The 10,943-nt window shown below is 45.5% G+C and overlaps 1 pseudogene; it reads right to left on the bottom strand.

The window, feature by feature from the left end:
• Positions 1-9,743: 9,743 nt before the first annotated feature.
• Positions 9,744-9,861, bottom strand: LOC126458900 (5S ribosomal RNA; annotated as a pseudogene).
• Between the last annotated feature and the right edge of the window lie 1,082 nt (positions 9,862-10,943).

Below are 10,943 nucleotides of genomic sequence, written 5' to 3'. Positions count from 1 at the left end.
CGTCGTGGTCCACGAAGAGGGAGGTAAAGCCTGAATCAATGGCATCTCTTCGTCGACGAGGCGACGATTAGTATGAAGTATCGTGATAGCCCTAGAGGAGGGTGAACACGGAACCATACCAACACACGTGTCAGGCATGCAGTACCGCAGGTTTAGCAGGGAGGTGGATCAGTCGTGTTTTGCCCCAATAACTTGTACGGATGTCGGACGCTTCTCATCGTTAGAGAGGCTAATTTGAGGACTTTGTAGTATCAGGATAAGGATTCTCCAACCTTTCCTTCCGTGGATAGTGGACGCTTCTCATCTTTATTGAGGGTAATTTGAGAGCTATGTACATCGAGACCAGATCATCCTACCTAAAGTCCAGTGGATGGTCGACGTCTCTCATCTTTATTGGGGGTAGTTTGAGAGCTATGTATATCGAGACGAGATCATCCTACCTAATGTCCAGTGGATAGTGGACGTCTCTCTCATCTTTATTGGGGGTAGTTTGAGAGCTATGTATATCGAGACCAGACCATCCTAACTAATGTCCAGTGGATGGAGGACGCTTCTCACCTTTATTGAGGGTAATTTGATAGCTATGTATATCGAGACCAGATCACCCTACCTAATTTCCAGTGGATGGTGGAGGTCTCTCATCTTTATTGAGGGTAATTTGATAGCTATGTATATCGAGACCAGATCACCCTACCTAATTTCCAGTGGATGGTGGAGGTCTCTCATCTTTATTGGGGGTTGTTTGAGAGCTATGTATATCGAGACCAGATCATCCTACCTAATGTCCAGTGGATGGGGGAGGTCTCTCATTTTTATTGGGGGTAGTTTCAGAGCTATGTATATCGAGACCAGATCATCCTACCTAATGTCCAGTGGATGGTGGACGCTTGTCATCTTTATTGAGGGTAATTTGAGAGCTATGTATATCGAGACCAGACCATCCTACCTAATGTCCGGTGGATGGTGGACGTCTCTCATCTTTATGGGGGATAGTATGAGAGATGTATTGTATTGGAAAAAGATCCTCTAACCCTCCTTCCAGTGGATGGTGGACGCCTTTCATCTTTATAGAGGGTAAATTGAGAGCTGTGTAGTATCAGGATCAGATCCTGTAACCATTTGTTCAATAGATGGTTGACATCTTTCATCTTCATCGAGGCTAGTCTGAAAGCTATTTAGTATCGGGACAGGGTCCTGCAATACATTTTCTAGTCCTACAATCAACACTGAGGCGATGGGTCAATCTTTCAAGATAATGACGCACGAGCTCACTTCGCGAACACATTTTTCGAGGCTAGAATCAATCGAATGGGATGGTCTCCTCATATGCTGACGTGAAGCCGGCTGGAAATGCTCGGGGCCAGTTGAAACTTGCAGTGAACGATCGCAGGAACCATCCTCGCACTGGATGATGTCAAGAGGGCCGTCACTGAGGAGTCGGAGAGCCGTGTGCAGCATCGTCTTAACCTCATTGAGGTCAGCATGCTCAGGAAGATCCAAAGAAGTCTCAGTGAACGAAATGGGGCAACTCGATATTGAATGTGACCCAGCACAGGTGATACTAGATTCTGCAGACGCTTCCCGCGCTGGTTGACCACTCGCTTTGTCATAGTCTACTACTGGAATACACAATTCGAAGAGATGAAGTTAGCAGCGACAAAATAGTGATAGCAAAGTTTGTCCTCATCTCGTACAGAAACCAAACTACAGTTGTACTAAGTCGAAGGACGTGAACAGGAAGCAGTAGATGAAAAGGGAATGAGTCCGAAGGTACCTGCACACTGAAGGAAAAAGATTAGAAGTTAATGGCAAATCGACTACGAGGTCATTAGGGGCAGTGTAAAAACTTGGATTAATAAAGGATTCGGAGCGAAATTGGTTGTGAACTTTTCAAAGCAACCATCCCGACATTTACCTGGAGTTATTTAGGAAAACAGCAGAAAACTTAAATATGGATGGCCAGAGGAGGATTTTTCACCAGCCTCCTCCCAAATGCTAGTCTAGTAGGCTAAACAATTTTTTAAAATCTCATTCTGTTCGTTATTGTTCGTTGCATTTGTTCGGGACGGGCGACCTACGACATCCGTTCAAGTTCATCGTTGATCCATTCACGCTGTTTTTTGTTTATTTTATTACAGAGAGCAGCTAACCCTCTGACTGAACACGATGAGCGACAGTGCCGGCACACCCCAATGAGCCATCTTGCTGGATCTGTACGCTGAGAAGACAGCAAAGAAAACCAAGGATAAATTTGGAAAAGGAATTAAAGTTTGGGGTCAAGAAATAAAAATTATGAAACTTGCCGATAACTTCAAAATCCCGTCAGAGACAGCGAAGACTCGCAAGATCTATTGAATGGAATGGATAACGTCTTGTAGAAAGATTATAAAAGGAACATCAATAAAATTGAAACAAGAATAATGGAATTGCTAGAGTTGGAAAAGATGATTGTGAGGAAACTAGATTAGAAAATGGTACACTAAAAGTAGGAGATGGGTTTTGCAATTTGGGCAGAAAAGTAATTGCTGGTGGTCGATGTAAACAGGATAAGAAGAGGACATTGGCTACAGCAAGAAAATCATTTGTGAAAATGAGGAATTTGTTGACATGTTACATAAATTTAAATGTTAGAAAATTTTTCAGAAGATGAAATAAAAGGTATAGGGTTTGCCGGTAAGTCTGTCAGAGACGGCAAAGACACGGAAGATCAACTGAATAGGATGGTGAGTGTGCTGAAAACAGATTACAAGAGTAACATCAGGAAAAGTAAAACAAGGATAATGGAATGTACTCGAATTGGACCAGATGATTCTAAGGGAAGTGAGTCATAAAGGGAATCCGTTCTGCTTCCTGTTTGTGGTCGCGCTGGATCTTAACGCTGTCCAGGGCTGCTTGAAGGATGCTGTATGCACTGAGTTGATATTACGTTCCGATGGTCATTTACATGGTGTAGCCTGTAAAAATCATGGTGAAGTCACCGCAGTGCTACCGCAGCTTGACGTAATATTAGGTATGCAGTGCTGTCAAACCTATAGATTTACCTTCATTCGTGTCCAGACTTATTCGTTGTTCAAAGACAGAGATTTCTACCTATGTTCACGGAACAATATCTGTATTTCCATTGTCCATCCGTCAGATTGGAGCTTGGCACTCGTTACCTTCCCACTATTTTGATATTGTCTTTAACATTCTAAAGCGTATGGAGCTTCCTTTTTGTTCTGTTTCTCCTGTTTCGTGGAACTGTATTCCACGTATGGACAAATTTAATTTTTTTTGCCACTGCAAATTGAGTTAGTGGTCAATAATGAGGAATTAATCTAAAGCACTTTCGATTTATTTTAATTACACAGTCAGTCGTAAGTCTGCAAGATTTTTTTAATTGTTCACATGTGATACTACATTTTTTCGTGTGAGAATGTTTGATCTGCGAACAAGTTGTTATTCAAATTCGACCTTTAGTGGCAGTGTTGTTCAAAAAACAGCTGCCGTCAGCAGAAATAGGCCTACCTCGAATTATTTCCTTGCATATTACAGTCGATTAGGTAAGTCAGTGTTGGAGAGCCCTCGAGACTTCATGCTGTACCAGACTATGTTCCTTTCGTGAATAGGCATTAGGATTACAATCTGAATTTCATATCCTCATTACACGCGATTAACTTATAAGGAAGGTCACCATCACATTCATAAGTAGTGCCAGAAAGTTAGAGGGTAATTGTAATGCTATCTTCAATCGAACACTCATCAGAGCTCCCTAATATTCTCTCCATTGCGCATTATAAGTATTTGTTACTTCCGAAATGTGAATTAAATATAAGTCAGTTAGCGTTAATGATTAATCCCTTAACAAAGATAATGTTTTCAGGGCATTTTACTCAAGTACCAGAAGTAGGAGAAGGAACAAACGACGTGCAAAATGGTTCAAATGGCTCTGAGCACTTTGGGACTTAGCATCTGAGGTCATCAGTCCCCTAGAACTACTTAAACCTAACTAACCTAAGGACATCACACACATCCACGCCCGAGGCAGGATTCGAACCTCCGACGGTAGCTCCAGCGCGGTTCCGGACGGAAGCGCCTAGAACCGCTCGGTCACAACGGCCGGCAAACGACGTGAAACAAGATACACGAAGAGCAAAGAATATGTAAGATGTGAAATACAAATCCTAAGGTCCAGAGATTTAACAGACCTTCTGGCAGGATGTAAGGAAGTTGTTTACCTCTTGGAGGCAATGGCCAACATGCTCTGCACAGAAAATGGATTTAGGAAAAACAGAGGAAAGAATAGAATGATGAAGAATAGCAGAACGTAGAATAATGACTTGTTTAACTTCGTAATTGGGAAGTCTAGCGGACTGATGACCTCAGATGCTAAGTCCCATAGTGCTTAGAGCCATTTGAACCATTTTTGTATTGTTGTTGCAAACGCAAAAGACTGGATTGGAATGTTTCCCCAGTGGCCAGAAACGTTAACGTGAGTGCTATCTATGTCTGAAAGTGAACACAGGCTACACTCTACATGTTATTTCTATTACGAAACTTTCTATAAAAGATATTGGGTTGGAGCATAAGTTCGTATCGTTTCTGCGTAAGGTTAATAAACACAACAGATACATATAACAGGGAATTTAGTCGTCACTAATATATTCTCCTTTACAGTTACAGCAGTCTGCCAACGGGACTGTAGAAATCACGTGGTTTCGAGGTGAAGAACTCGTCGAGTCTCGTTCGGAGCGCACTTTCATCTGGAAGGGAAGTTTCTTGAAGGTTATTCGATAGAGAGCGGAAAAGGTGAAAATCTGAGGTTGGAAGATCAGATGAATAAGGTGAGTGCGGAATGACTTCCCAACCTAAATCTTGTATAGTATTTTTCGTCAGTGTAGAAGAATGCGGGCGGGCGTTATCGTGGAGTAGCACCACTTCATGCAGTCTTGCTGGTCGTTGTTCTTGGACTGCGTCCGCAAGACGTCTCCGTTGTTGACAATAAATGTCAGCAGTGATGGTTACACCTTCGGGAAGCAATTCGTAGTGCACAACACCGTCGCCGTTACTCTAGATACATAATATTACATTTTGTGGATGACACAGATGTTTGTACGGCGTGTTACTGTTTTGTTTAGGATCAGCCATTCCTTTCATTTCTTTATATTAGCATAAAGACACTATTTTTCGTCACCAGTAACGATACAGGATAGGAATGGTCGGTGTTGTTCACGAGCCAGTTGATGACAAGCACGCAGAGATATACACTACTGGCCATTAAAATTGCTACACCAAGAAGAAATGCAGATGATAAACGGGTATTCATTGGACAAATATACACTCCTGGAAATGGAAAAAAGAACACATTGACACCGGTGTGTCAGACCCACCATACTTGCTCCGGACACTGCGAGAGGGCTGTACAAGCAATGATCACACGCACGGCACAGCGGACACACCAGGAACCGCGGTGTTGGCCGTCGAATGGCGCTAGCTGCGCAGCATTTGTGCACCGCCGCCGTCAGTGTCAGCCAGTTTGCCGTGGCATACGGAGCTCCATCGCAGTCTTTAACACTGGTAGCATGCCGCGACAGCGTGGACGTGAACCGTATGTGCAGTTGACGGACTTTGAGCGAGGGCATATAGTGGGCATGCGGGAGGCCGGGTGGACGTACCGCCGAATTGCTCAACACGTGGGGTGTGAGGTCTCCACAGTACATCGATGTTGTCGCCAGTGGTCGGCGGAAGGTGCACGTGCCCGTCGACCTGGGACCGGACCGCAGCGACGCACGGATGCACGCCAAGACCGTAGGATCCTACGCAGTGCCGTAGGGGACCGCACCGCCACTTCCCAGCAAATTAGGGACACTGTTGCTCCTGGGATATCGGCGAGGACCATTCGCAACCGTCTCCATGAAGCTGGGCTATGGTCCCGCACACCGTTAGGCCGTCTTCCGCTCACGCCCCAACATCGTGCAGCCCGCCTCCAGTGGTGTCGCGACAGGCGTGAATGGAGGGACGAATGGAGACGTGTCGTCTTCAGCGATGAGAGTCGCTTCTGCCTTGGTGCCAATGATGGTCGTATGCGTGTTTGGCGCAGTGCAGGTGAGCGCCACAATCAGGACTGCATACGACCGAGGCACACAGGGCCAACACCCGGCATCATGGTGTGGGGAGCGATCTCCTACACTGGCCGTACACCACTGGTGATCGTCGAGGGGACACTGAATAGTGCACGGTACATCCAAACCGTCATCGAACCCATCGTTCTACCATTCCTAGACCGGCAAGGGAACTTGCTGTTCCAACAGGACAATGCACGTCCGCATGTATCCCGTGCCACCCAACGTGCTCTAGAAGGTGTAAGTCAACTACCCTGGCCAGCAAGATCTCCGGATCTGTCCCCCATTGAACATGTTTGGGACTGGATGAAGCGTCGTCTCACGTGGTCTGCACGTCCAGCACGAACGCTGGTCCAACTGAGGCGCCAGGTGGAAATGGCATGGCACGCCGTTCCACAGGACTACATCCAGCATCTCTACGATCGTCTCCATGGGAGAATAGCAGCCTGCATTGCTGCGAAAGGTGGATATACACTATACTAGTGCCGACATTGTGCATGCTCTGTTGCCTGTGTGTATGTGCCTGTGGTTCTGTCAGTGTGATCATGTGATGTATCTGACCCCAGGAATGTGTCAATAAAGTTTCCCCTTCCTGGGACAATGAATTCACGGTGTTCTTATTTCAATTTCCAGGAGTGTATTATACTAGCACTGACATGTGATTACATTTTCACGTAAGTAGGGTGCATAGATCCTGAGAAATCAGTACCCAGAACAACCACCTCTGGCAGTAATAACGGCCTTGGTACGCCTGGGCATTGAGTCAAACAGAGCTTGGATGGCGTGTACAGGTACAGCTGCCCATGCAGCTTCAGCACGATACCACAGTTCATCAAGAATAGTGCCTGGCGTATAGTGACGAGTTAGTTGCTCGCCCACCATTGACCAGACGTTTTCAGTTGGTGAGAGATCTGGAGAATGTGCTGGCCAGGGCAGCAGTCGAACATTTTCTGTAGCCAGAAAGGCCCGTACAGGACCTGCAACATGCAGTCGTGCACTATCCTGCTGAAATGTAGGGGTTCGCAGGTATCGAATGGAGGTGGAGCCACGTAACACATCTGAAATGTAACATCCTCTGGTCAGAATGCCGCCAATGCGAACAAGAGGTGACCGAGACGTGTAACCAATGGCACCCCATACCATCACGCCGGGTGATACGCCAGTATGGCAATGACGAATACATGCTTCCAATGTGCGTTCACCGCGATGTCGGCAAACACGGATGCGACCATCATGATGCTGTAAACAGAACCTGGATTCATCCGAAAAAATGTCGTTTTGCCATTCGTGCACCCAGGTTCGTCGTTGAGTACAACATCGCAAGCGCTCCTGTCTGTGATGCAGCGTCAAGGGTTACCGCAGCCATGGTCTCCGAGCTGATAGTCCATGCTGCTGCAAACGTCGTCGAACTGTTCGTGCAGATGGTTGTTGTCTTGCAAACGTCCTCAGGGATCGAGTCGTCGCTGCACGATCCGTTACAGCCATTCGGATAAGATGCCTGTCATCTCGACTGCTAGTGATACGAGGCCGTTGGGATCCCGCACGGCGTTCCGTATTACCCTCCTGAACCCACCGATTCCATATTCTGCTAACAGTCATTGGATCTCGACCAACTCGAACAGCAATGTCGCGATACAATAAACCGCAATCGCGATAGACTACAATCCGACCTTTATCAAAGTCGGAAACGTGATGTTACGCATTTCTCCTCCTTATACGAGGCATCACAACAACGTTTCACCAGGCAACGCCTGACAATTGCTGTTTGTGCATGAGAAATCGGTTGGAAACTTTCCTCATGTCAGCACGTTGTAGGTGTCGCCACCGGCGCCAACCTTGTATGAATGCTCTGAAAAGCTAATCGTTTGCATATCATAGCATCTTCTTCCTGTCGGTTAAATTTCGAGTCTGTAGCATGATATCTTCGTGGTTTAGCAATTTTAATGGACAGTAGTGTACTTATGGCCACCAGCTGATTTTTCTGATTTTGGCTCAGAACATTTGATACCCATACACCCGGTTTTTGAATCTTCTCTGCAGCGTACAAATGTCACACGATGGTGGAATGATCATAGTTCATCACATTTGTTAGGTCCTGAGTATACTGACGTGGATAATTTTGGATTAATACGTTTAAAATATCTCCATCTAATCCCGAACGTCTTGCAGTAAGTGGAGAGTCATTAATGTCAAAATGATCTTACTTAAAACGAGAAAACTATTTTCTTGCCGTGTTCTGTTCAACAGCATTATCCCTGTAAATGATTGCTGGCTGCCTCCACTTCTGTCAGTCGAAAATGTTCCGATTTATCCAACGGGCACTCCATTTTCTAGCGTTCATAGCTGCACTCACTATCTCAAAATGACAATAGGTGAACTGAAATAACAGCAATGAGCTACAAGTAAAAAATGGTGATCGATAAATAAACCCATTGCAGAAGGATTACCAACATACAAAGCTAAAACTCTACTAGCTTATGCACCAACCTGATATATACCTACCTATCTCTGGGTTTATGAACTCCCTCATGTTTGTGTCTTGCCGGTAAATATCTTTTTCAGTGATGGTGTGTAACTACGAAACAAATCATCCCTGCCATTCGAATGAAATTACGTAACGAATCTCGATTATGGGATCTATGTGATGAAGTACGTTATTTCAGAGCGTTGGTACTCAATACAACATTGAGAATGTGAACGACATACATTATTCAATTTAAAACCGAAAATGGGAAGAAAATTCAACTGAGTTAAAGAATAACTTCTACTGTTGTGTATCTCACATCGTTGTACAATATTTGTAGTGTTCCTCTGCCATGAATTCGCTATTCAAGCTGGCGACAAGTTCAAAATCTCCCCTCCTCTTCTGCTGCTGATACGGTTAATGCAGCTATTTTACGCGCGTCCAGTTTCGTGAAGAAACTGTGGTTTGAGAGTCAAATAAAGTCGACAACGGGCGCTGGAGAGCGCTGAGAGCGCAAATTGCGTTACCCAGCTCGTCCCGTGTGATGATCCCGCTGTTTCTCGTGAGATCGGATGTCGTACGCGCCCACGTCAACGTTAGCTCCCTTGTCCCGTGTGAGGAATGCTTTACCAATGTACAGCATCTGACAAGGAACCCCTTGAGTGCGACGTCGCTAGTTCAGTTTTAGAAAGGTTCATTTGGAAGTGTTGTGTTAATAACTACGAAGGTACCTCTAATTTCCAGGGTTCCTTTCATATGCATTTCCTCTTCACATCCCGACAGATCGAAGTTGAATACAAGTACCTCACTGAACGACGGGATAAGTTTGTTTATCCCATCTACAAATTTTCGGGCTGGTTTAATTGTTTGCTGTCCATGGTAAAGTTGACACTTTATTTGAAATTATGTCTGCCAATTCTGTAGCACTGTATGAAGTTATGCACCCATCCTCTCTCTCTCTCTCTCTTTCTCTCTTCCCGAACAGGCCATGAAGGCCCAACGGTACCAATGGCCGCCGTGTGATCCTGAGCCCATAGTCGTCACTGGACACGGATATCGAGGGGCATGTGGTCAGCACACCGCTCTCCCGACCGTATGTCAGTTTCCGAGACCAGAGCCGCTACTTCTCAATCAAGTATCTCCTCAGTTTGCCTCACAAGGGCTGAGTGCACCCCGCTTGCCAACAGCGCTCGGCAGACCTGATGGTCACCCATCCAAGTGCTAGCCCAGCCCGACAGCGCTGACCTTCGGTGATCTGACGGGAACCGGTGTTACCACTGCGGCAAGACCGTTGGCAGCCATCCACGGCTTCCCTTGAAATCACTGTAATCTATGTCGCGCGCAATTTGCAATGTGTCACTATCACATACATCCTGTAAGTTGTATCGAGCATCCTTTAAACACGCAAACAGCAAGTTTTGTAACACGTGCACCTTGACCTCCCTCGAATATCCGTAGTTTTTCTCATGCATTACACATCGTATTACTGCGGAATTACTGCAATCCTGTTCATATTTTTTTATTACTATGCTGCGGATAATCTTCCATGTACATAATTGTATTTAGTACCTGCTCCTTGGACAACGATTGTTCTTTACTAAGTTTCACTGGAAACGGGATTTATGGCTTCCTCTCTGATAAGGATGATGAACTAGATGGCTCGACACCTGTTTCAATATCACTTTCACTTGTTAAGCACGTATAATCATGATTGTACTCCTCACGTACATTATCCCCGCAGTCCAGCGTATGTGACACCACACTTTCCAGTGACTCATATCGCAGGAACGCTCATATTTCATCTGATACTTCTTTCTCACTCTGCGAAGTTAATTGGTTTCCTTTCTGAGGAAATGTCAACTTCGGCAACGTTTGTTGCAGATATTATGCAATGTTTGCTTTGTTTATTGTTGCCATTACCCTTACCATTACTAGCACTGCAGCACTGCTGTGAGTTACTCGTCGACTAAGCAGTTCAACTACACTCCGTAGCCTCATGCTGTGCTCACCATTGGGTATCTCCAGTCGCACAACCTGTTAGCATTAGCAGGCAATATTGTGGTTGCACAGTAGACAATATGTGAGGTGTCGAATGCCGTAAACATCATCGGCCGTTTTCAACCTCGCACTCAAGACATTCCTTGTGAGACAAACTATGTAATGCATCCCTTCGCAGGTTTGCTCGGAAACGTTTACTGGCGCCGCTGGCTTAGTTTTTAGCATTGCTACACTCCTCAAAATAGTCTAAGGTAACCAGTCTCGCTCTGACCCTCGAGACACGCCTAAAAGTACCACTTCTCCTGTACCACTAATGACAGTCCTACGCTAACTGTTCACTTTCAGAAGGATTCCGAGATCCGATCACAGTGCCAGGGACT

Source organism: Schistocerca serialis, chromosome 2 (assembly GCF_023864345.2).
Source record: "Schistocerca serialis cubense isolate TAMUIC-IGC-003099 chromosome 2, iqSchSeri2.2, whole genome shotgun sequence".
NCBI lineage: Eukaryota > Metazoa > Arthropoda > Insecta > Orthoptera > Acrididae > Schistocerca > Schistocerca serialis.
Note: the sequence above shows the minus strand (reverse complement) of the source record. Positions and strands in the feature narration are given on the sequence as shown.